This window comes from Pinus tabuliformis, chromosome 8 (assembly GCF_031772625.1).
Source record: "Pinus tabuliformis cultivar Carrire ecotype Pingquan chromosome 8, CPIR1, whole genome shotgun sequence".
Lineage (NCBI taxonomy): Eukaryota > Viridiplantae > Streptophyta > Pinopsida > Pinales > Pinaceae > Pinus > Pinus tabuliformis.
Genome location: NC_142294.1, coordinates 546,161,861 through 546,189,338, shown reverse-complemented (window position 1 = coordinate 546,189,338; position 27,478 = coordinate 546,161,861). Strand labels below are relative to the sequence as shown.

The following is a 27,478-nucleotide window of genomic DNA, read 5'->3' as shown; positions in this document are numbered from 1 at the left end:
ATTCACTAGACCTCTTTGGTCAGAAAGAACAACACTGAATTTACTTTCAGTGATTTTGTAGATCAATTTTTACATGTGACTGCCAGTTTGTTAAATAGTGATGCAGAGCCTAGGATACATCCAGAAATCAAAAGAATCCTACAGTTGAGTGACCAGACTAAGAGAGGAGATTGGTATCTGTATCAATCTTACTCAAAAATTAGAATATATGGATGTGAACTACCACCTTACAAACTCCCCAAGTTTGTACCAATTAGAATATTTGCTCTAGAATATATTAGACAGATGATCAATATGGATCAAATACATTTTCTAGCAACAAAGAAGAAAGCACAGTTCAAGATAAAAGCAGAGGTTGGCCCATTCATCTGCAACACAAGAGCAGCAGGACAGGATGAAGATGACATTTTGAAGCAAATGAATTTCAAGCACAGCTTTACATGGTCCTATGATCCTCTGGGTGTAATTTCAAAATTAAGGATGGAACAGCAATATGGTCCTTATACACATACTCCTAGGCCAGAAATAGAACAATTCATGAATCAAGAAATCTGGCAGGAGAATACATTGTAGGAAGCAGAAGAACAAGTGTTGTCAACAAGCTACACTCCAGTTCAGCAAGAGAAAGGAAAGAGACCAAGGGAAAACATTTCCCCTTCGGTAACTGAGATTTCAGCAAAGGAATTCAAAGTATACAATAAAAGACAGAAGACCATAGATGTAGGGGAGACACAGCAAGAAAACACAGAACAAGTACAACCAATTGTTCTTACAGGAACATGCACCCCTTCAGTGTCAGGGAGAGAGGACATCATTCCTTCATCCCCAATGACTCCAAAGACAGCAGATACATCAATTTCATCACCAACAAGAGAGTCGGGACAGAGTCAGAAAGAACCAAGTATATTTGCTACTTATCAAGAAATAAAAAGAAAGAATCTTGCACTTAAGGCCACTACATTCTCATAGTTTTGGAAGCAGACATCTACTTCCCAACACAAGCTCCTCTTAGCCTTTGATTCAGAAAAAGGAAAAATGCAGATTGCTTTCTTGGAGCCCAAGGTTCCTCAACCTCAGTCAGCAGATGATTACAAGCAGTCAGTTTTCTCTTTTGATACAGGAACAATTGATCCTATAGACCAGACGAATTTGCACAAATAGTCTGGTGAGATTATTTTCAATACTTTAACTAATTTTGCTATGACAGCTGCCAAGCTTCAAACCACTATACATAATATCCAGGCACAGTTAAAATTAGAGAAAGTCTCTTCTCTAGCTAAAGATACAAAAATTAAATCTTTAGAGGAACTAGTGATCAAATTGGGATATGATCCCAATGATGTAAAAGCAGTAGAAGAGATAATCAAAAATAAAATACAGATATAGCAGCATTGAGAAAGCAGCTAAAGCTTCCTTCAACTGAAGATCCACAAGCCAAAGAATTTGGAGAATTGGAGAAGGAAAAGGAAAATCTGTTCAAGCTTATTATTGAACAAAATGATCAGATTTCTAAAATGGAAAAGGAAATCGAAAAGCTTCTGAAAGAAAAAGAGGAGCAGACTGCTCCAGTGCAAGCAATTCCATTGACTGTCATTCCAGCAACAGGTACAGCAGCAGGGGAAACATCGACTTCAACAGCAGCTTCAATAGCAGAGACACAATCCAGCACTACACCAGCAGATTTGACTAAAGCAATGAATGATTTGTCTATCAAGGATCAGGAGATTGAGAAACTAACAAAGTTAAACAATTTACAAGAACAGAAGATCAAAGTAGATAATACTTATCTGGCAGAACTACAAAAATCATATAAGCTTGCACAAAGAATAGAATATTTAGAGAACCAAAATATTATGGCAGATACCATTGCACAAGCTAAAGAGAACATTTGGGTGGAAATAAATGAAGAAATTACAAAAATCTGGCCATCCATAGAGATTATCTTCGAGCAAGATAAATTAGTACTAAGATCAAAATCTCTGATAGCTGATGTCAAGAGAGAACTTGACAACAAACCCAGTGATGCAGTTGCTATAATCAAATTCCTGAATTCAAAAACCAGAGAAGAATTAGAAGAGTTGGATATAGAGGACAGAACAGATACCATCTTGGAAGTAAGAAAAATTCTCACCAAGAAAAATCTAATGTTGCAATTAGAAAACAAGTCTGACAGTTTGCAAACGATGGTACAAAGATTTCATAAGAAGTTCAATGTTTTGTATCAGAAGGGTCTCCCTAGACTACAAGGAATGGGAGACGAATTAGTCAAGCTTGAAGACTATCAGCAGAAATTATTTACCATTGCTACAGACAGGTCCAAATTTGCAAAGATCAAAGGTACTATTATAGGAAAGGCATTCATGGAAGGCCTCAATTATGATCTACTGATCTTAAAATAAGTCATCTATTTCCTGTTAAGCCTACTTTTGAAAAATACACAGAAGTAGATGAAGTCTATCGAAAGTTGATCAGATTTTCACTTCCAGATGAAAGAAAATGGGAAAAGTTATGTGAATTACTAGAGTAAAAGTTAGCAAACATCCAGAAGAAAGTCAGCAATGAGGCAACTATGTTTCAGATCCAGTCATCACCAGAAATCCTCAAAAGTAGTGCCAGCGACTTCAATAGTTTTCATTTCCCTATATTTATGTACTATTTTTGTAGAAACAGATCTAGATATTTTTCCAATGTATCTAGATATTTACTTTAGATAATTTGGGAACACTTTGTATAAATAATTCCCAATTCAAATTGAAAAGGGTTGCACCCTTGGACTAAGTTTATTTGAAGCAGAATTACATGTATCTGAAGTTGTCTGATATCAATAAAAGGATTCTGAATTTGTTTCAAACAGCTTGTTATCTCTATGAGTTTTCTTCATGTTATTCATTCCATTCTATTATTTCAACATGTATCTAGTTTTATGAAGAAATCTGAGTAAGATATAAACTGAATACCAATCTATCTTAAATCTCCTACGAAATTATAATCAATTACAGAGATTAGTTTATTAGACTATATGTCTAAATAAACTCCTCTACATCAATTAATTGCCAATTCTTCATGAATTTAGATGCCTTTATGTTGGTTAGTGAACACAGTTTACTTGCATCTGTCTTATGATTATTTTAAATATTCTATCTGAATACATAAAACTCATATTTTCTCTAAATTCTTCATTCCAAATCTTTTAAAGCTAAATTACTATTTAGAAGTGAAGAAACAGCCCTTTCATTGTGTTGAAGAGAAATTAGGACACAGTACTCGTTTACATAAGCTTAAACATTGCTCTTCTACAAATTAAAAAAACAACCAAAATATTTTAGATGCTCGGGCATAATTACTTAACCTAGAATTATCTCAGAGGACAGCAGTGCACATAAGGAAAGCTAAAGTTATGACTTGTACTTGAGTTAAAGTAGAGAAAGCTAAAGATAGGATAGTTGACCAAAGTAATGTCACTTATCTTCAGTTAACTTGACGAGCTAATTTTGGTTGTCAATTTTAAGCTTATGAAAGTTATAAATTGAGCCTAATGTGAGGTGTTTAGACACAACAGTAGCACAAAGATTGAGAGAGGTTTCTCAATGAGCGTGAGTCCGAGAGAATGCGGTGAGGTTGGTGATCAGTATTGTATTTTCTCGTCTGGGCCATTATCCTTGGTATTGGAGCCCAAGTTTTGTAATATTAATGAAAAAATGATGATTGGGTAGAAAAAAATTTTGTGTGTGATTCAGATCGAGTATTTAATTTTGCTTCCACTATATTTTTATGAGTTAGGAATCTAGTTGTGTATTCCTTTTGCTTAGTAATTGTTGGGAACCGAATACCAGGCATTGAGTTCTGAAAAGTCTAACATGTTACCAGAGCCAAAACTCTTAATTGATCTCAAAATCGCCAGAAGTCGGGTTCATGTCAAATCGCAGGAGCCAAGTTGGCTTGAATCATACAAAAAAATTTAGGCAACGAGTTTTTTTTCTAGAAGGAGCAAAGAAGAAATTCTTTAAAAAATATGTAAAAGGAAGGGCCAATTTTAAAATAATAATAATAATAGCAAAAAGGACAAAGGCTTGATGGCTTATTAGCCGCCAAAGCAGTCGATAGTCGCCATGGCACAGAAGCGGTGGGAGGCAAACCAATAGCCAACCAGCTAGTCAAACCAATCAAGATGGCCCAGCCATCACAGTAATTCAGGCTAAGACAGCACTCATGCAGGGGGAAAACACAAGAGGCAAGTCGACCAACTCAACTGCAACACTAGCACACAACCAAAAAAAGGGAGATTGGTCGGGGGAAGGTCGAACTAGAACGGTCGTCGGAATAATGAACCAATCGGCACCAAAAATCGGTTGACACAGTTGCAACACCCAACAAAAAAGTCAACACGCACAGAGAGATGACCAAGCATGAATTGGGTTGCAGAGGAGGTTTACGGGGGTGAAACAATGGAACAAACAGTCATCATTAGTCCAACTGTGAGTAGGAGTTGTGTGTGGGGGGCGAGGTAAAAGTTGCCAAGTTAATTGCCATCATCTACAAGTTGTATCATGGTGTAGAACAACTGCAACAAGGAGTTGTGGTCGGGTGGATGAGAGTTGTCGTGCAAGAGATAATAATTTTTTTGGTCAGCCAATGTAATATTAAAAAAAATCACTACTAAACCATTAAAGTGTCCAAGCAACACCAACGATTTCCAAGCAAGGAGCAAGAAGGCTCTGGGCAGCCTCGGGAAGCAGGGAGGAAGTCTCAAGCAACATGTGGCAGTTCCAGGCAGCGGATAGCAGTTTTGAGTAGTGGGGCAGAAGGTGAAAAGTTAGTTGTTGGTCAGTGTGACAGAAATGGCTAATGGGCTACGTTACCAAGAAAGGTTGGACGGGGCAGGAAATCTCATCCCATGGAAGGAGCAGATTGTTCTATTATTTGAGCAAGAGTTATGGGACATCGTGGACAAGGCCATCCAAATTTTTGCAAATCCTACGTAATTGGTTGTGTTTAATAAGATAAACGTGAAGGCCAAGAGAATAATCCTAGACTCCATTAGAGACCATGTTATACCTCATATGACGGGAAAGAAATATGCTTATGAGATTTGGGCATCCTTAACCAAGTTGTTCTAGAGTACAAACCAAAACAAGAAGATGGTGTTGAAGGAGAAATTGAGAAAAGCCAAGCCAAGATGTCTGAAATTGACACAGTTGCATCATACCTAACCAAGATCACTCAAATTAGAGATGATTTGGCAGTAGTGGGGGAAACTATTGACAGTGAAGAGTTGGTCAAATCAACCTTGAGTGGCTTTCCTCCAAAGTGGAATGTTTTCATTGATGGGATTGTCACATAGGAAAATCTACCCAGTTGGGATACATTGTACGATGACTCTGTATAGGAGGAGACAAGGAGACATTCCAAAATTGCAGGCCAACCTGATGGAAAGGCTGATGAGTATTGAAGTTTCTAAGTTTACTTAGTTAGAAACCCCCCATGCACTTTATCTAATTTATTCCTACCTACTTGTTGTTTTCCTTAACAAGTTATTTACAATGTAAATACTGAAAATAAACACTAGTGCATGCTCAACATATTACAGAGCAACAACTAAAAGAAAAAGAAACAAACACACCATATGACACCATTATTTTTGGACTAATGTCCCCGGGAAAACCCAATGTGGGAAAACCGATGCAGCTATCTGAGGGTTTTCTTATTCAACAATATCAGAGTACAATCTGGGTGTCGAAACTGCCCTAGCCACAGAGAATTTCCTTGGCAGTAATACCTCTCAATTTCTGACAAATCTACTAGCTGAAACCCTGGATAATCCTTTCGGCAACTACTCAGCACCAATTTGCCCCAAAAACCCCAGCGTCAGCCTCTCTCTGGACTGCGTCAGCCCCTCTGCCTCACACTAGCCCTGTGTCACCCCGGATGGGTCTGCATCAGCCCTAGGAGGCCCTGCATCAGCCTTCTGTCCCTTTGCATCAGTCACGCTAGCCTCTTTGAGGCTCTGCGCAACTCCCGGTTGCCTCTGCGTGAGCCCTGGCTGGCTCTGCGTCGCTCTCCTTGGCTACTGCGCTGCTCTCCTGACACTATCTCTACCTCTCTGTCTCTCTGTACTCAAATGCCCCTCAACCACATCTCCTGATCACTAATTCTATCTCTCTTAGCAAACCCAGCTCTAGAGAATAGAATGACTGATCACTCTGGTGTGTTCTCCAAGTAACCCTCAAGCCTCTTCTTATAATTTTCCTGTTGACATATCAACGGCCGAGATTAATTCCCTAATCAACGGCTAAGATTAGATCTGGCTTGATCCATGTCTTTTGGACCATTCTAACACAGAGTCATATTAATACACATTAATATTTTATTTCCCTAAGTTTAGACTTAGGGACTCCATTAAAAATATTAATTATTTTAATATCTCCTGATCTGTTTAGAATCTGCCCGAACCCTTTCTGGGTATTGGAGATCTCATGTGCCCCAACCTCTCCACCAAATTTCGTGGCTAGAGCACATCCGATGCTACCCCAAATCAACACTCCCTCTTGGCGAGGATTGTGCTCTAGCAATACTCCTCACTGAGTATTACTCCGATCATCCGACATCGGTACCTGTGCTGATGTTAGGCCTTCCTGCCCAACATCCTCTGCACTGCTGCATCCTGTACTACTGCCCATGATTCTGCCACTGCCATTGCTACATCTGTACTACAGCTACTTCTGCATCCGTGCTGTTGTTGGTCCTCTCTCCCAGAACTGCATCCGCACTGCACCTCCTCTCATCATGTTGCATCGTGTTGCCCACTATTGCACTGCAACTCAGTTACTAAGAAGTAAGTAACTGATCTCCCAACTGACCTCCCTGTTGGGCTAGAGACACCCACTGATGCTGAAGCTCTGTCTACCACTGACAAGTGCTCCCTCTCTGACCTCTGCGCTACTGCAACAACTCCCTGCATCTCGCACCATTGCACACCTCTCTGTGCCATCCTGCACTGGTGCAACACTCCTATGCCTCTCACACTGCTGCAGCCTGCTAGCCTTGCATTGTCTCGGGACTCATGCACTGTAGCTCTCTCTACCGCTTCATCCACATCCGTCTCTACTCGACTCAACCAATCCTACTACTCCTCAACGGGGCTCCTGTAGCAAGGTCTAATCCAAGAGGCTGGGTACCTCGAGGATCCTGCCCCTCATCGCCTATAGTCCACCTAACTACAGCTCGATGTCTCCCCACTTCCGCTCAAGTGGCGTGTGTGCATTCATGGCACAGTCATCGTCTGTCAAAACTTCCTTCTCTGCCCGTGCTGGTGCTGCCTTAGTCTCGGAAGACTCTCCCTTACTCTTCTTTTTTGGACACTGGGTAGCATAATGACCCAACTCCCCACAGTGGAGGCACTTGATCTTGCAGAGATCTTTCTTCTTCCGCTTCTCTTGCTTTCCCTCAGATGCTATGGCCACATCTTCCTCCTCCTGCTTGACTTTGATCCCCTTGCTGCTACTACCTATCTTCGACTGTCATCTGATCTCTTCCTGGCGAAAAGTTGCCCACATCTTGTCCCAAGGTGGAAGTGTCCCTCTGCCCAGTATACTCTGGACAAATACTTCCCAATCTTCTGAGAAAGCATTCAGGGTTGTCCTCACCATTAGCTCCTGATCCAGTGTCGCCCCTATAGCAATCAACTGGTCTTGGATCTCATTCAGTCCTCCAAGGAAGGTGTCAATCGATTGTCCCTTCTTCATCTGATACGACCTCATCTGATTCTCAAGCAGCATTCTTCTTTGCACAGAAGTATGCTGGTACAGCTTCTTGAGAGCCTCCCACATCTCAAATGTCGTTTCCTTCTCGGCTATATGTGGTACCACATGATCCTTGACTTCGTCAAGGATAATGCACTTGGCCCTCGCCATCACCTCCTCGTACCTGTCATTATCACTAGGGTCGATTGGGACAGCTATTACCTTTAAGGCGAAGTTCTTGACACGATTCCTGTCAAGCACTGATAAGATTCTGGCCTTCCAGACTGCGAAGTTCGATGCTTCGTCCAGTCTATCCTAGTCTCTTACCCCGTGCAGTGCCATGATGCTCCTCTACTTCCTTCCTAGAAGTTCTCTATTCGACTCCTTTGAGTCTCTACTTCTCGTCTGGAAGTTCTCTTCTGGACTCCCTCTGAGTCCTGATTTCCCTCCTGGAAATCCTTCTACCGCTTGTCGAGATGCCCCCTACTCTGATCGTCTTGTGCAACTGCACTGCTGATCCGGGTTCCTCGGCTAGAAACCCTCGATAACAACTCCTCTGGCCCTGCTCTGTCAGGTACTGTTCTGACTACAGTACCTCACCAGCTCCACTCTGCAATATTCCTACAGCCTTCTAGACCCTAGCAATTGCCTCTCTGTGAACTGCGTCAGCCCCTCTCTGCCTCACGTTGGCCCTGTGTCACCCCGGATGGGTCTGCGTCAGCCCTGGGATGCCTTGCGTCAGCCCTCTAGCCCTCTGGGTCAACAACGCTGGCCTCTCTAAGGCTCTGCGCAGCTCCCGGCTTCCTCTGCGTGACTCTGGCTGGCTCTACGTCACACTCCTTGGTTTCTGCACTGCAAGAAACAGCTTTTGTCACCTCGGGACAGCTGTTTTTTGCTGCTATTGCTCCACTCGGCTAATGTCTCTTAGTCCTCCTGTGATCTGCAATCACGCTCTGATACCATGTTGAAGTTTCTAAATTTACTTAGAAACCCTCCATGCACTTTATCTGATTTATTCCTACCTACTTGTTATTTTCCTTAACAAGTTATTTACAATGTAAATACTGAAAATAAACGCTAGTGCATGCTCAACATATTACAGATCAACAACTAAAAGAAACAGAAACAAACACACCATATAACACCATTATTTTTGGACTAATGTCCCTGGAAAAACCCAATGTGGGAAAATCGGTGCAACGATCTGATGGTTTTCTTATTAAGCAATATCAGAGTACAATCTGGGTGCTAACACTGACCTACCCAACAGAGAATTTCCTTGGCAGTAATACCTCTCAGTTTCTGACAAATCTACTAGCTGAAACCCCAGATAATCCTTCCGGCAGCTACTCAGCACCAATCTACCCCAGAAACAACAGCGTCAGCCTCTCTCTGGACTACATCAGCCCCTCTGCCTCACACTGGCCCTACGTCACCCCGGATGGGTCTGCGTCAGCCCTGAGAGGCCTTGCATCAGCCCTTTGGCCCTCTGCGTCAGTCACGCTGGCCTCTCTGAGGCTCTACGCAGCTCCCGAGTGGCCCTGTGTGAGCCCTGGCTGGCTCTGCGTCACTCTCCTTGGCTACTGCACTGCTCTCCCGGCACTATCTCTGCCTCTCCGTCTCTCTGTACTCAAATGCCCCTTAGCAGCATCTCCCGACCACTAATTCTATCTCTCTTAGCAAACCCCGCTCTAGAGAATAGAATGACTGATCACTCTGGTGTGTTCTCCAAGTGACCCTCAAGCCTCCTCTTATACTTTTCCTGTTGACATACCAACAACCAATATTAAGTCTCTAATCAACGACTAAGATTAGAACTGGCTTGATCCATGTCTTTTGGACCATTTTAACACAAATTCATATTAACGCACATTAATATTTTATTTTCCCTAATTTTATACTTAAGGACTCCATTAAAAATATTAATTATTTTAATATCTCCTGATCTGTTTAGAATCTGCCCAAACCCTTTCTGGGTATTGGAGATCTCATGTGCCCCAACCTCTCCACCAAATTTCGTGGCTAGAGCACATCCAATGCTACCCCAAATCAATAATGAGGAGAATTTTTCTCTTGCTGGAAGGGAAAAAGTAAAGGGAAGTGGGGGATCTACCTCCATGAAGGACATGAGCAAAGTGAAGTGCTTTGAGTGTCACAAGACTGGTCACTATAAGAGCTAATGTCCACACAAGAAGAAGGAGGATCAAGTGGCTACATCAGCGTCAACTGAGATAGATGACTTTACGAAGAAATTCAAGAAGGAATTTTCTCTAGTTTCCTATGTTTCTAACAGAAGTATTGTTGTGTATGAGGACAGTGGATCATGGCTAGTCAACAAACGAGCATCCAATCACATGATGGGGATGAGGTTAGTATTCTGAATTATTTCAGAGACAAGCTCAAACTATATTTGGTTTAGTGGAGCTAGCACCACGCATGCGATGAAGAGGGTTGGATGTGTCAGACTCTAGCTAGAGTCGGGAGGATTCTGGAGGTGACAGGGATGTTATTTATTCCAAGGTTGATGGTACACATGCTCTCAATATCATCCTTGGAGGATGTTAGATATAAAGTTTTGTTCCGGATGGACATGTGCTTCTATATTTAGAGGGAGCGACCTTGGATGCAACGGTAGTGATTGGCATTAAATAGGGGCAGTCATACAAGTTGTCGGGACAACCCATCGATATATCTAAGGGGATCTTGGATACAAGATCAATGTTAGTTGGCAAGAGGGTGCAGGTGGCAAGGAGGAGTGATTCTTCAAGTACTGCTAGGAACCTTAGCTGGTATGATATGACATTGATGGATGCTCAATAGCAGGATCCTCGGAGCATGGTTGGATGTGACAGGTTCTCAACTCAGGTTTCATATCTAGTAGCAGGACAGGCTTCAGTGTCAGAGGGAGAAACGTACTGAGATGGACTTGGAGACAGAATAAAGTGGAGGAGGTTCTTCCAAAAGTACCTCCCTCGCTAAGTGGGAGTGTTGAGCTTTGTAGCTCGGAAGGTACTTATACTCTTGTGTCTTGACTAGAAGGACCTTGATTTGCCTCGTTAGGATCTTGCATTTGACATGCAGAGTGTGCAAGTGAGTTGCATGCACGTTGATGTGCATGGAAGGCAAGCTAAATCTATGACTTGTACTTGAGTTAAAGTAGAGAAAACTAAAGATAGGATTGTTAACTAAAGTAATGTCACTTATCTTTAGTTAACTTGATGAGCTAATTTTGGCCATCAATCTTAGCTTATGAAAATAATAAATTGATCCTAATGTGAGGTACTTAGACACAACAGTAGCACAAGATTGAGAGAGGCTTCTCAGTGAGCGTGTGTTGTGTCCGAGAGAATGCAGTGATGCTAGTGATCAGTATTGTATTTTCTCAGTTGCGCCTGTTGCCACCTGACACACGCACCTACCTGTTAGTGAGAAAAGCTCTTAACCCCACAAGGTGTGGTTGGTGGCAAATCAAAGAGAAGGGTTGTCACCTATTCCCAACTATCTTCGTTTAAGCTATCTTCTAGGCTAGCTATGGGGGGTGGTCCCTAAAAGGAAAACTAAGTTAAAAAATGTGAGGTTTCTAGGAGATGTTAGAGGGAAATGGATTACTTTTTTATAGATTACAAGCAAATATAATATGAGCAATGGGAGCCAAAATCAACTTTAATAATGATCAACACATGAGTAGCAATAAACATATGTAAAACCAGTGTCTTTAAAATATTGCTCAAAAAATGAAAGATACTTGTTCAAAATAAATGAAATGCTTCAAATGGAAGCACAAGCAATCATGAAAATGAAACAAAAGATGTTAGCACAATAAAATAATCAATACAAGATATAAAAATGCTTTCAAAATATATGATCACTTGTTAATCCAAAGCATACAAGGATATGTTGCAAAAAAAACCCAATTAGAATTCTACTTGCAAAATATTGATGAGATAATACTTGCCAAAATGAAGTATTGAATTCAACACATATTCAAAATGACAAGTATAATGACTAATTACATGTAAAGCAATGAGATGTGTTAATATGAAATGCACCTAAACTAGATTTGGATGCAATTATCTTGGTTACTTTTAATCTAAATGCCTAATCTAAGTGAGAGGTCTTTCTTTTGAGCTCTTACCAAAGGGTAAAAATTGGGGTGACTGTAAGAAAGAGGGGACCAGGACACTATGGTGTCATTAACGATACCCATCCCTTGAGTATGACTAGCCAGCGTCTCTTCGTTCCTACAAAGGGACAAGCCACCTTCATAATTGCAGGGTCACACGGCTTTACCTTACTTCATACCAATTGGAAGAACTTTCCAAGTAAGTCATTTCCTATGATTTCTATCAACCAAGCTTATGCTTGGAGGTCAATTTAGTTAAAATGCAACTAAATTATAATGCCTAATATGATATGCAAATGAGCTTGCAAGTGTTATGTGAAGAATGGAATTTTTTTGTTCCATAAGATCACTTTCTATATTTCCTCAAGTAAACATAAGATGCATAAACTCCAATGACAAGTTATAGCAAATGAAGGTTGATGTTTATTAGCAACTAAATTGCAATGCTTTGAAAAATAAAGTTGAGATTTATGCTCACAATAGCTTGCAAAAGAAACGCTTAACTTGAAGAAATGAAAGACAACTTGCTTGACATGAAAGTAAATGATTGCCTTGAAAGATAAATTTGCCCAATACACAATGCTTCAAATATACTCAAAATGGAAATGTGGCACAACCATAAAGCATGAATGATTTAGACAATAGCCAAGCCAAGTATGTCAAAGTTTGCTAAAACAAAATAATGAAAATGCTTGCACAAAGTGAGAGTAAATTGCTTTGCAAAGGAAAATGTAAATTTGAGACTTGTAGCAACAATTGTAAATGGTGCAAGTTTAAAGAACTTTAGCAAACTTGAAGAAAGTAAATGAGATGTGTGGCTATGTTAATTACCAATTTAAAGCATGCATGTGATGTGATGTAAAAAAAATGTTAGAGCCTACAAGTCAATCCAACCACAAGTTCTCTCCCAAAGTGGGGAGATAGGGATGCCAATGGGTAAAACCCACGCTCCCACTAAAAGAGAAATTTTATTATTATGGTTTACAATGATGGTTAGGGCCTCTTAGAGGGTTGTCCAAAAAGGTTGATGGGAACAATGCAATAATAGCTCTTTAAATAACAACGAATTCCCCACAAGAATGGGAGCCTCAAGAGAGAAGAAGAGGCACTACAATTAGAAATTAGAAGCTCCAAGTGATGCACGGCCTAGCTTCTTCCACAAGCACTCTTTATGCACACGGCCTCCTTGGAAATGAATCTTTGGAGCTTAAGGGAACCTACAAGAAAAATGTTAGGGTTGCAAAACTAGAATCAAAGTTAGTGTAAAAAGAGGGCATGTAAGTGAGTGATAATACTACAAAATAATATACAAGAAAGCTAAATCAAGTGATGGGAAAAGACCCAATCACTTGTCTAACTTATGAAAAACTCTTGACTAACTAAATAATAAATGAAAGCACAAGAGTAAAAGATGAAGATTTGCTTGAAATAATTGACTTAAGCACAAACTATGTCAAAAAGACCCCTGCAAAACCAACACTTTTGAAAGATAAGCTATTAAGATTCAAATAACAATAGGAGCTCCTTGAAGGCAATGCCAAGAGTGGGTTGGTCTCTTGAAGACTTCCCCTCACGCTTGCTAATTGATCCAAATATGTCCTCTACAAAACTTCAAAGTACATTAGCTCATATGGATTAAATCAATAGACAATGGAAAGAAAACTCTAGAATTTGTATGAAAATAGATAGAGTTGTCTAGCCTAGAGCATATCAATAAACCAATTGTAAACACAAGATACTTGTATATTCATAACTCTATAAAGCATATGAGCAACTACAAGATAAAACATAAGTAGAGAATTATAGCATCATTGAATCAAGCACAACTCCAATAGAGAAACACCCATTAATGAACCCCAAAGTCTTTTTATTCATATGAAGAACAAGTGTGCACAGAAGCAGAGCTTCCCCAAGCAGAATAACTAGTACAAAAGATACAAAATGAGATCCCAAGGCTCAATTATATAGGAGAATGGGTGGTCCCAATGAAGAACCAAATGCCAAGTGTGATGATGACAATCCCAAAGCTCCATTGTGCAACTCAAATTCTCCAAAGAGGCCCACGTAATTCTTGAGAGGAGCTAACTCGTTGTTGAGGAGGGACAAGTGTATATGGGAGTGGAGTGGTAGGAGACCACTCTCCACTCATCTTCAGTCAAACTCCAAGTCAAATCCCACCAAAAGGATGACTCATCCAAGCAATTCAAATTCCTCTCCATAATAAATGCATTTTTCTTTGGGAACCTTGTGGTCCCCTCCAAAAATTAGATTTTCCTTGAGCACATGCCTCTTCCTTGATTTTAGGAGTCCACATCACCTTGGGACTTCACTTTAACTCATCCATGATTTTCCACCTCATTTCCACATCATTTAGCATGTGTGGATATTTATTTTTATCCATTTATTTAATTGTTGGCTTAATTTATTGCCACATTTTCCACTAAATTTAGGAAACGTGGGTCTTCTTCTCATTATCTCCTTTCTTCCAATGTGGACACTTACTCGCATAATGACCATGCTCGCCACATGTAAAACACTTCATCTTGTTCAATTCCTCCTTCGCTTTACCCTTCATCTTACCAACGAGAGCCATGTTCTCTCCATCAGATTTCTTCTTATGAAGATCCTTGTCATGCAATTCCTATTGGATGAAGTCATCCAATAACCTGTTCCAATATGGCAACTTGTCTCGAGCAACTATTCCTTTGATAAATGGCTTCCATTCCTCGGCGAAGCCCTTCAAGGAAATCCTCACTAATTCAAATTTTGGAAGGTTATCACCAATGGCAACAAGCTCATCACGAACTTGAGAAACCCTCGTGAGATACAAAGCCACATTCTCGCCATCCATCATCTTGGTGCTCTTTAGCTTCTCTCTCAATACCATGAACCAATTCTCGTTCTTATTCTAGAACAAATCTTGAAGAGCCTTCCACATATCATGCGCAATCTTCTTCCCGATAAGATGAGGTATCAAGTAATCCTTTACTCCGTCCAGGATTATCAGCTTGGCCTTCGCATCCCAATCTTCAAACCCAACCAACTCTTTAGGAGTTGTTGGCATAGAAATCTCCTTGTCAGCAAACTCCCATATCTTGTTCACCAACAAGACCAGCCTAATCCTTTCCTTCCAAGGAATATATTTGGATAGCCCATCTAACCTGTCCTCATACCTTAGACTAGCAATCAACTTTGACATGTTGTTAGTCCTTCAACAACAAATCAACCGGCTCCCTCTTAGGTTGTTTCTTGTGCAAACTCTAATTCAATTGTCCCTTCAAAGCAGCTTTGAAACCATGTTGAATTTTCCTTACACCCTAGGTCTAGTTTATGGCTAGACTAGCACACAAACACACTAGGAGTGTTCAACCAAAACAACTTTGCATGGTGGAAATATAACAACAATGAAACAATAAAGTACACAGATATAGATGGCCCAAAACTTGTTATATTAGTCCTTTAATAAACAATCATAGGGCTCCTGTACCTAGGATCATGGCCCTTTATGAAACCTGATACAAGACACAATATACATAGGATACAACTAGGGCTTGAGGTCAACTCCTTTAGACCTTCAATCTGCCCAACAAAACAATGACAAAACAATCAGCTTACTTGTTGATGTAGCCCTTTCACAAGTAGCCCTTTTAGTCCTTCTCTATCAATTGTTATCTGGTTGTCCTTTGCCCCCTTCAAACAAAGATTTGGCTCCTTTCATATCTCTATACAAACAACTACTCACAACAAATTTAGTCCTTCAAATTCACTGCATAACTAGCCTCCAATACTATTGTTCACAGCTCCTTTAACAGTCAACAATCTATCCTTCGTAGAACATCAAACCTCTCTTATGCCTTGTTGGCCTCTACAAAGATCTAAGGCAACTCGGTCTGCGTTACAAGACTTCTGAGGCTCTTCAACCCCCTTTCCTATGTCTACGGTCTACAAAGATAGGCCTCGACCTAGTCTTCCTAGTACTCAGAGGCCTTTCGGCCCTATTTCTTATCTCCTAAGGTTTTTCAACCATATACTAGGGCTTCGACCTAGCCTCCACAATGAACAAAACCCAACCTAGCGAGAATTTACTCTAGCTAAACCTCTCGACAGCCTTCTATTGATCAACCAGAAGACAAAATCAAGTAGCTTCTTTTCATCCTACAATGCATTGACAAGCAACTCAACCTCTTCCCCTAACTCAAAAATCACAGAACAAACTTTCATTGAGCTATTCGTCCCTTCTTGGAGATTTGTGGCTCTCTTCTCTAGGCTCGATGTTCTACACAAGAATGATTGCTATGATGTGAGACCTCTCCATTGGTCTCTCAAATATATAGGCTCTTTAATGTTGCCTTAGGAGCCCCTTTTGTCCATTAAAGGTGTCCTCCATAACAATTAAAATAAATAAATGATATCTTTGGGTTATAAGCACACGACTTTCGGTCCAAAACCCATAGGCTTGGGTACTTTGCCCACAAAGTGGGTTTTCTCCTCACAAGTCAACACCCAGGACTTGTGGGAGTACCTCCCAAGCTACATGATTTTCAACAAAACAATTGTTGCGTGATATTAAACTATTAGCGCTTGCTCAGAATCAGCTATTGTTAGTTTTTGTAGCATCGAATGTGTTCTAGCCATGAAATTTGGTGGAGAGGCTAGAATATATGAAATCTCCAAAACCCAAAAATCGTTTCTCGAAATTCCACCAAGAGAAGGTTTAATTAGATTATTAACCTATTTTTATTTATTTCCTAATTCTAAACTTAGGGAATATGGTTAATTAATCATAATTAATTAAGTCAAAGTGAGAATTCTAGAAACTCATACGGATCGACTTCAAGATGATCCTAGCCCTTGATTAAGATTTAATCTTGGTTGTTGGAGTCCCAGCAGAGGATTATTAGAAGAATTCGATGGGTACTTGGAGAAGACACTTCAGGAGTTTGATTTCTTTGGCAGATCGATTTCTAGAGAGCAGCAATAGTTTCCGAAGAGCCAGAGATCGAAGCAGAGTCAGTGAGTGATCCGGAGGGAGTTTTCCAGATCCAGAGAGGCAGCAGTGAGGGGCCAAGATATTCCTAGTGAGGCAGCACAGAGGACTGCGTAGTTGCTTTAGAAGAGCAACTCAATTTGGTTGGAGGAAAAATCAATTCAGCTTCTAGAGGTCGGGAAAGTCTTCCAAAAGGTCGGAGAATCAGTTTCCTCAACAGAGATAGGCAAAACGAATTCATCAGAACCAGTTTCAGTCTTAGACATCCAATGGTTTGTGCATGTACTGCGCAGAAGCTAACGCAGAGGGTCCAGAAGGATGAGTTTTCTAAAGGAAAGTTGTGTCGGGGTTGCTTGTGGAGGAAGGGAAATCCCCTTAGGTAATTTTGGCCAAATTTACTTCTTGTTTGGATTGCCAATTGGGCATCCACAGATTGCACTCAAATTTCACTATTGCTTAATAATAAAACCCTTAGTTGTTGCATCGGTTTTCCCAAGTTGGGTTTTTTCGGGGACATTTATCCAAAAATAACGGCGTCATTCTTATGTGTGCGCTAGTATTTTCTCAGTTTCCAACGCTATAATTTCAGCGATTTTATTTGTGAAGGTTGCAGTGTAATTTATTCAATATTTGCCATAGCGAATAAATTATTTATTGCAATAGGATTTCAGTTTTGAAATTTTCTATTAAATATGGAAACTAGGGCCAAACATTACTTTGGACAGCTCTTATGAGGCAGTTGATATTTTTCTTGGATTCCTCTTTCCGAGAGGTGTAGGATTGATCTAAAGATCATCCCATTCTGACATGTACAAATGAAGTTATGAATTTATTTTGATTATGAACAAACTGTCAAGGTCGGCCAGTCATCAAATTAGCCTCCTTCAGCGTTCAACGTTGCATATAAATACAAGGTGCCTCCTCCTTATTTTGGCATCTCATCTCATTCATCTTTCTCTCTCATCTTGATTGAGTACGGATTTCTAGGCATCTCTCTCTCCACACGTACGAAAGGAAGACTGTCATTTCTAGCTGCTGCATTGCCTAGATTTGACCGAAATTTCAGGAAGCTGACTTTGACCAATGTTGACCCTGTTTGACTTTAGTTTTGTGAGGGAGACTTCTGTTTGGGCAGGCCGTTGTTCTAGGCACAAAAAACTGAGGCAGTTTGACCCCTACGTTGACTGCCCTAATTCAGGTTGTTGCATTAACTTTTGTTGACCATATTTGACTGGTTATTTTCAAATTGTTTTAGGCTGCATTATCTTGTTGTTGGAGGTCGAGTTGACCAAGGTTGACCGAGTTGTTTTGGAGGTCAATTTCAGCCCTATTGACCAGCATTGATTTTCTGGTTAGGGTTTTATGTTTCTGTTGTTTTGACAGATCAGTTTGGGCACGTGAATATTGTAAATTGTACTCTCTCTGTCTACGGAACTTTTGAAGAATTATAAGAAGAATTGATCAAGGGTTTCCCCACATTGGGGTTTTTCCCTGGCCAGTGCCATATCTTGTGTCCTCTTGTGTTGGTTTGTCTTCTACCGTTATTGTTTATGTTCTATCTGCATTTTACTATCATGTTGATGTAATTGCTATATTGGATATGATAGCGGGCTAACAAAGAAAATTGAAGTAAAATTGCTCTAAGCATAGAACATACCATTGTTATCCTAAAATTAACATGGTATTAGAGTTGAGGTGAACACAAAGCCCAAGCAAGAGTGAAGAGAAATCACTAAGAGGAGCAATCACTGATCAAGAACAAGTCTCAATGGCCTCCACATCCTACTTCAAGTTTGATGATAAGCTTCATGATAAATCTGATTATCATGCATGGAAGATGTCTCTTGATTTGACTTTAGAAGAGCAAGATGTCATGGATTATGTGCAAGGAAAGATTTTGGAACCTCCTTCAAATGCACCGGCCGCTGCTAAGACAAAGTACAAGAAGGGTGAAGTCAAAGCCAAGAAGATCATCAAGGATTCTATTCATAAGCACTTAGTTGCTTACATCTCCGATTTGAATACATCAAAGGAGATATATGACAGGTTGGTTGGCATGTTCAAATCTAGCAATGCAAATCAAATTATTTTCCTCAAGAACAAGCTGAAGGATATAAAGAAAGGAAAAGGTGAGGATATTCAATCCTACTTCATGAGGATTACCGAGATCAAAAATGATCTTCTTTCGATTGGTGAAGTTATTGCTGACAGGGAGCTCACTCTCATTGCCCTTGGAGGTCTTCCTCCCGAATGGCATGTGTTCAACACTACTATTCTCAATAACGACAGAATTCCAGGTTTTGAAGAATTGCTAACTAGATGTTCTCAAGAAGAAACAAGGATGATGGAATTGGAGATGCCTTCGAATAGGAATAATCCTACCGCATTCTCTGCTCATGCCAAGAGGAAGAACAATGCAGGTTCAAAGAAGCAAAGTCAAGGAAGATCGGGATTCAAAAATGGAAGGAAGGGAAGATGCTTCGTTTGCAACAAGTTTGGTCACTATGCTAGGGAGTGTCCAAATAGAAGAGACACATCTCATGATGATGATCACAATCATTCCAAGGGCAACTACAACAATCAAAGGAATGGCAGGTTCAACAACAAAGGGAAAGGAATGCTTCTGCTACTCAACTTGGAAATGATCGAGCTTCTAAAAGAACAAGAAACTCCGGGTACGATGAGTCTAATGTTGTAAATTCTAAGCAAAAGGAATGTTATCTTATATCTACCCTCTCTACTGCCTCTCCTCCGGATACTTTGGGAAATTGGTTGATTGATAGTGGTGCCTCAAGGCACTTCACCGGGTACAAGGAAGCTCTTTCAAATCTGATAGAGAAGGATACAAATTTGGAAATTATCCTTGGAGACAATGCCACCTATCCCGTGAAGGGAGTTGGGAATGTTACCCTTCAATTGAATCAAGGTAACACTGTTCATCTTCAAGAAGTACTATATGTACCTGATCTAAAGAAGAATCTAGTGTCTATCTCGGCGATGGAAGACAAAGGATTCAAGGTGGCATTCATCGATGGAAAGGTACGTGTGTGGAAAAGAAATTTCAAAGAAGCATTTACTCTTGGATTCAGGGTTGACAATTTATATCAAGTTGGAGGAAGTCCACTAGGAGCCATGTCTTGCGACACATCTCTTCAATCCGAACTATGGCACCGGAGGTTTGCTCATCTTCACTATAAGGCTCTACCCGATGCAAGGAAGATGGTTACAAGTATGCCCGAATTCAAAATAGAGCATGAAGGTGTATGTCAGGGATGTGCCGAGGGAAAACATACAAGGGGACCATTCCCCTCAAGTGATAGCAAGACCACAAACATTTTGCAATTGGTTCATTCTGATCTATCTGGTATGTTGCCTGTGACATCATTAGGAGGATATTTATATTATGTTGTCTTTGTGGATGACTTCTCTCGCAAAACTTGGATATATTTCTTGAAGAATAAGGACAAAATATTCTCATGGTTTCGTGCCTTCAAAGCCTTGGTGGAAAATCAAACAGGGAAGAAGATCAAGATATTGAGGACCGATAATGGAACCGAGTATGAGTCAAATGAATTCAATGACTATTGCAGGGAAGCTAGCATTAAGAGGGAGACTACTACTGCATATACTCCTGAGCAAAATGGTGTTGCTGAAAGGAAGAATCGTTCCATTATAGAAGCCACTCATGCCATGCTTCATGATCAAGGAATTCCAAAGTTCCTATGGGGAGAAGCTGCCAACACTATTGTGTATGTTCAAAATCAATGCCCTCATCAAGCATTGGACTCCAAAACTCCCGAAGAAGTTTTCATCAATAAGAAACCTGATGTTTCTCATTTTAGAATTTTTGGTAGTCCCGTATACTTTCATGTGCCAAAAGAAAAGAGAAGTAAATTGGAGGCATCTGGGAAGAAAGGAACTTTTGTGGGCTACAATGAAACTTCTAAGGCATATAGAATCTATGTGCCTGGTCAAAGAGAAGTAGAGTTGAGTCATGATGTCACCTTTGATGAGGATGTTGCCCTAAGGAAGATTAGCAACCTTCCTATTCCAAGGAAGGACAAAGAAGCAGATGCAGGAAATCAGGGAGATTCGCAGGATGAGTCGATGCCCGATGTTGAAGAACCGATGGATCCCATTGATCCTCCTCCTCATGAGCCCTCCTCCTCCAAAAGGAGACCCTCATGGCTGAGGGAAACTCTCGAAGATGTCAAGAGACATGTTGCACCGAGGGGGACATTTCGTGAAAGCAAGAAGCCTAATAGGTACCAAGGGTACTTAACTGCTATGAGCACCATTATTTAGTCTGAACCTTGCTCATTCGAAGAAGCTATGAAGCAACAAGTATGGAAGGATGCTATGAACGAAGAGTACGAGTCAATTATGAAGAATGATGTCTAGGATGTGGTCCCTAGACCCCAGGACAAATATATTGTCACCTCTAAATGGCTCTACAAGATCAAGCATGGTGCTAATGGAAGTGCTGAGAAGTTCAAGGCCAGATTTGTTGCTTGAGGATTCTCTCAAAAGGAAGTTGTAGATTATGATGAGATATTTGCACCCGTTGCTCGCTACACCACCATCTGTTGGATTATAGCCCTTGCTTCCTCGCAAGGATGGAATCTACACCAGATGGATGTCAAGACTGCCTTCTTGCATGGCTCACTTAAGGAGGAAGTCTATGTGGAACAATCTGAGGGGTTTGAAGTTCAATATCGTCAGACACATGTATGCAGGTTGAAGAAAACCCTCTATGGGTTGAAGCAATCACCCCATGCTTGGTATGAGAGGATTGATAGCATCTGATGAAGTTGGGATTTACAAGAAGTGAAGTTGATCCGAACCTTTACTTTAAGGTTGAGAATGATAGACCTCTCATCTTGGTACTCTATGTGGACGATCTCTTTCTGATAGGTGCAGACCCTCTTATTCATCAATGTAAGAGAGAGTTGGCTTCCGAATTTGATATGAAGGACCTAGGACTGATGCATTACTTCCTAGGGTTGGCGATCTTGGAAAAGCCAAGGGAGATTTTCCTTTCTCAAGGAAAATATGTTGTGAAGCTACTTGAAAGATTTGGGATGGTGGACTGCAAGTCCGTGACTACTTCGATGGAACTTAACTTCAAGAAGTTATGCAGAAGTGTTGTCGGGCCCGATTTGGGAAATCCTTCTGAGTATCATCAACTCATAAGGGCCCTGATGTTCTTGGTGAACTCCTGTTCGAACATATGTTTTGCAGTGAACACATTGAGTCAGTTTATGGTCGAGCCTCATCATATACATTAGATTGCTGACAAGAATCTCTTGAAATATCTCTGGGGCACAATCACTTATGGACTGAGATACACTGTCGGGAATGTGAGGCTCCATGGTTACTCTAATGTAGACTGGGCTGGCAGTGTGGTGGATCACAAAAGCACATCAGGATGTTGCTTCTCTCTAGGTTTTGCTTCAATATCATGGATGAGCAGGAAGCAGAAGTCGGTTGCTTTAAGCACTGTTGAGGCTGAATACATTGTTGCTACTGTGGCCCCTTGTGAAGTTGTCTGGTTGAGGAAGCTCTTTAGTGAGTTGTTTGAACATGTGTTGGATACCACCGTGATCTTTTGTGACAACAAAAGTGGGATTAGTATTTCTAAGAATCCTGTGTTTCATGATCGTTCCAAGCATATTGATATCAAGTACCCACTTTATCCGAGATATTGTACAGCGGAGATCAATAAGGCTCCATCATATTGGGATCGATGAGCATGTCGCCGATATTCTTACGAAGCCCCTCGGGAAGGTCAAATTCTTAACCTTCCGTGAACGACTTGGAGTCGTGGAGAGATCCTCTTATGAGGGTCCTGTATGAGATGGATAGTGAGCTCTGGGGGCTTGGGGTACTTCTTGGAGCAATGAGCAGCCATAGGGTGACTCACCCTCCCCTAGTGGTGTGCTGTGTACAGGGTGAATGGTTCACCTTCCCCTGTGATACCCTATGGTGGCATATGCATAGGCTGAGTGATTCACCCTCCCCTATGGCATATGAACAGGATGAATGGTTCACCTTCTCCTGCTGGCACATCCTACCTATGCAGTGCGAGACTCATGGGAAGTACCTCTCATCTGGCCAATGAGCAGGGAAATGAGGATAGGGACCATAGTACTATCGATGGATGCATCGTGTACTATCGATGGACGCATCGTGTATTACCATACTCCCTATGCTAGGATGTTGATATTGATCTGGGATCAATGGAAACTGACTACGGGTCAGTTAAGAGTGGTATGACACACTCTTTGTTGTTGGAGACTGACTTCGGGTCAGTGGAGAATGGTATGATACATTCTCGATCATTTCTTCTTTCTTCATGGTTCAGCAGAGCAGTGCAGTGACAGGGATGGTACAGATTGTCAGACAGTTTGGCAGGTGATGTTCTCCCTAGTTGAGAGGGAGTGTTAAATTTGGAAACTAGGGCCAAACATCACTTTGGACAACTCTTATGAGGCAGCTGATATTTTTCTTGGATTCCTCTTTCCGAGAGGTGTAGGATTGATCTAAATATCATCCCTACAAATGAAGTTATAAATTTATTTTGATTATGGACAAATTGTCAAGGTTAGTCGGCCAGCCATCAAATTAGCCTCCTCCAGCGTTCAACGTTGCATATAAATACAAGGTGCCTCCTCCTCATTTTGGCATCTCATCTCATTCATCTTTCTCTCTCTCATCTTGATTGGGTACATATTTTTGGGCCTCTCTCTCTCCACACGTGCGAAAGGAAGATTGTCTTTTCTAGCTGTTGCGTTGACCAGATTTGACCGAAATTTCAGGAGGCTAACTTTGACGAGCGTTGACCCTATTTGACTTCGGTTTTGTGAGGGAGACTTTTGTTTGGGCAAATCGTTGTTCTAGGCACAAAAACCGAGGTAGTTTGACCCCTGTGTTCACCAGCGTTGACTGCCCTAATTCAGGTTGTTGTGTTGACTTTTGTTGACCATATTTGACTAGTTATTTTCGGACTGTTTTGGGCTGCATTATCTTGTTGTTGGAGACCGAGTTGACCAAGGTTGACCGATTTGTTTTGGAGTTCAATTTCAACCTTGTCGGCCAGAGTTGACTTTCTAGTTAGGGCTTTTTGTTTCTGTTGTTTTGACTAATCAGTTTAGGCAAGTGAATATTGTAAATTGTACTCTCTCTCTACTGAAGTTTTGAAGAATTAAAAGAAGAATTGATCAAGGGTTTCCCCACATTGGGGTTTGTCCCTGGAAAGTGCCATATCTTGTGTCCTGGTACAATTTCATCCCTGTTGACCAGCGTTGACTTTCTGTTTATGGCTTTCTGTTTCTGTTGTTTTGACTAGTCAGTTTAGGCAAGTGAATATTGTAAATTGTACTTTCTCTCTGCTGAACTTTTGAAGAATTATAAGAAGAATTAATCAAGGGTTTCCCCACATTGGGATTTGTCCCTGGCAGGTGCCATATCTTGTGTCCTCTTGTGTTGGCTTGTCTTCTATTGTTATTGTTTATGTTCTATCTGCATTTTAGTATCATGTTGATGTGATTGCTATACAAAATATGATATTGGGCTAATAAAGAAAATTGAAGTAAAATTGCTCTAAGCATAGAACATACCATTGTTATCCTAAAATTAACAACATGGTATCAGAGCGTAAGTGATCAGTCGGGAAGCTAAGAAGCGAAGGCGAGAATTTCGCTATTCAATGGGAGTCATAGGCCGAAATTCTCAGAGGCAGCGCAGTACCCAAACATGCAGGCCAAATTGTTGGGGCGGAAATTCGATTTTCAGTTGCAGGGTTGCAGAAAAGTCGAAATGCCTGGGTTAGTGATTCCGGCAATTTGAGGGAGCAATTGCAGCTCAGATTTTCGGGGAGCAGATTCCTTGGTTGGACGCAGAGGGTTTTGCAGCAACAAAACCAGCGTCGGGTAGAAGAGAAGAGCACACACAGCAAGGTAGAAGAGAAAAGCACACACAGCAGAGGGAAAATTCCCTCAAGGAACTTCGAGTCTCAAAAGTTTGATTTTTCCGGGCAGATGGGCAGTAGCAGATAGCATATCCACGCATTCCAGAAGGGAGTGTGAGTAGCAGAGCAGCAGCCAAGCAAAGGAAAGAGGTGGTTTTCGATAGTTTTCGAGATGGCCACAATCGGGCTTAGAGATCAGGATAGGTTGGATGGAGCTTCCAACTATGTCATCTAGAAGGCTAGGATATCCTTCCTTCTAGATGAATATGGCCTAAAAGCCTACATAGATAAGGTGGTGGCAGTAGTGGCAGCATATCGAAGAGTGTGAAGGAGGAGGAGAATGTGGCCCTTGCATCTAAGGGTCCCAGTCAAGGGCAAGGGGAGCAAAGAAAGAAGAAGGACCTATCAAAGCTCAAGTGCTTCAGATGTGGTGAGCTCGGTCACTACAGCACGCAGTCTCCGCTCAGGAAGAAGGACAAGCAAGAGAAGCAAGACCAGCAGGCAGCGTCAGTTGAGATCAACAAGTTGTCCTCCAGGTTGGAGGAAGACTTCGCAATGTTGGCAGCCATACCTCCAGGAGTGAAGTGGAGAGACTTGGAGTTGTAGCCCCAGAAAGCTACAAATTTGGGCAAGGTCCACTGAGGAGTCCACCTCATGGATCATTACCTGGCTACGGGGGCCCACAGAGTTCAGTAGCAAGATGGATTATTACCTGGCTACGAGGGTCCACAATGTTTAGTAGCAGGATGGATCATTACCTAGTTACAAAAGCCCACAGTATTCAGTAGTAGGATGGATCATTGTCAGGAGATGCAGTGAAATTCCAGAGTGACAGTTGCAAACTAGTTGCAGTCAGATGCTGGAGAGCACATTGCAGAGTAAGTAGCAGTGCAGATTCTTCAATGATGATGCAAAGGCTAGTAGCAGTCAGAGACTCGGGAGACAGATGTATCATACTGAACACAATTGATTCAATATTTCGGATGCTTCTCAGTTGCAGTTGTTGTAATTGCGGCAACAATAGATAAGAGGGAGTTGCAGTGCAGATACAATGTTGGCAGCAGTATAGCGGGGTCAGCAACAGCACAGATGCAACATCAAAGTTGCGCAGTGGTTGGTGGGCAGTGGCAGGAGGTCACAATGGCTAGACATCAGCAGCGTGACAAGAGATGATACAAAGACGGAGTGTTGTGGCAGGGTGTGCAGCACTAGAACACAGTCCTCGCTAAGAGGGAGTGCCAGTTTTTGTAGGATCGGATGTGTTCTAGCCACGAAATTTGGTGGAGAGGTTAGAATACATGAGATCAAAACCCAGAAATCGTTTCTAGAAATTCCACTTAGAGATGGTTTAATTAGATTATTAACTAATTTTTAAATATTTCATAAGTCTAAACTTAGGGAATATGGTTAATTAATCAGAATTAATTAAATCAAGGTGAGAATGGTATAGAAACTCACAATGATCGATTGCAAGATGATCCTAGCCCTTGATTAAGATTTAATCTTGGTCATTGGAGTCCCAACAGAGGATTATACGAAGAAGTTGATGGGCACTTGGAGAAGACACTTTAGCAGTTCGATTTCTTTTGCAGATCGATTTCCAGAGAGCAGCGGTAGTTGACGGAGAGCCAGAAATCGAAGCAAAGTCAGTGAAGGGCAGAGACAATGATTCGTAGGAATTTTTCCAGATCCGGAGAGGCAGTAGCAAGGGGTTGAGTTATTCCCAGTGAGGCAACACAGAGGACTGCGCAATTACTTCCAAAGAGCAACTCGATTTGGCTGGAGGAAAAATTGATTCAGCGTCCAGAGGCCGGGAAAGTCTTCCAGAAGGCCGGAGAATTAGTTTCCTCAGCAGAGACAGGAAAAACAACTTTATCAGAGGCATTTTCAGGCTTAGATGTCCAAGGGTCTGCGCAAGAATTGCGCAGAAGCTGACGTAGAGGGTCCAACAAGATGAGTTTTCTGAAGGAAAGTTGTGTTGGGGTTGCTTGTGGAGGAAGGGAAATTCCCTTAGGTAATTTTGGACAGAATTAATTGTTGTTTGGATTGTTAGTTGGGCATCCATGGATTGTACTCATATTTCACTGTTGCTTAATAATAAAACCCTCAGTTGTTGCACTGTTTTTTCCAAGTTGGGTTTTTCCGGGGACATTTTCCAAAAATAACGATGTCATTTTTATGTGTGCGCTAGTATTTTCTTAGTTTCCAGCGCTATTGTTTCCGCAGTTTTATTTGTGAAGGTTGCAGTGTGATTTATTCAGTGTTTTTCGTAGCAAATAAATTGTTAAATTAATTAACAATCGGAAGAATAATTTCTAGTTGCTGGAATACGGTTTCAGTTTTGAAATTTTCACAACTATGTGTAGCTACAGGATCTCATTCTAAGCTTCAAGAGACATTTAACCACATTGATAAAATTCAAGAACTTAGTAAGCTTATGGATCAGGAATTGGATTCCCTAAAAAAGCAGGCTTTTAAAGCAGAAAAGAATGTGCAAGCCATTGAGAAATAATTTGGTGGCTTGAACTTTGATTTGAGGCAATTGCAAGATCAATGGAATGATGCAGATTCTTTGAAGCGTTGAAGGCTCTAAAAAAGCAAGAATATGAACGGAACATTGAATTCCACCAAACCATAAGTGAAAATTCAATCAGTCAGGC

At 41.1% G+C, this 27,478-nt stretch overlaps 1 protein-coding gene and 1 pseudogene across 3 annotated transcripts in view; one reads left to right on the top strand and one right to left on the bottom strand.

Moving 5' to 3' along the window:
* The window catches only part of LOC149236601 (uncharacterized), a 79,536-nt gene that overhangs the window by 16,955 nt on the left and 35,103 nt on the right, over positions 1-27,478 (bottom strand). The gene's annotated exons all lie outside the window — the stretch shown is intronic.
* The window catches only part of LOC149236602 (monocopper oxidase-like protein SKU5 pseudogene), a 29,261-nt pseudogene continuing 2,077 nt past the window's right edge, over positions 295-27,478 (top strand).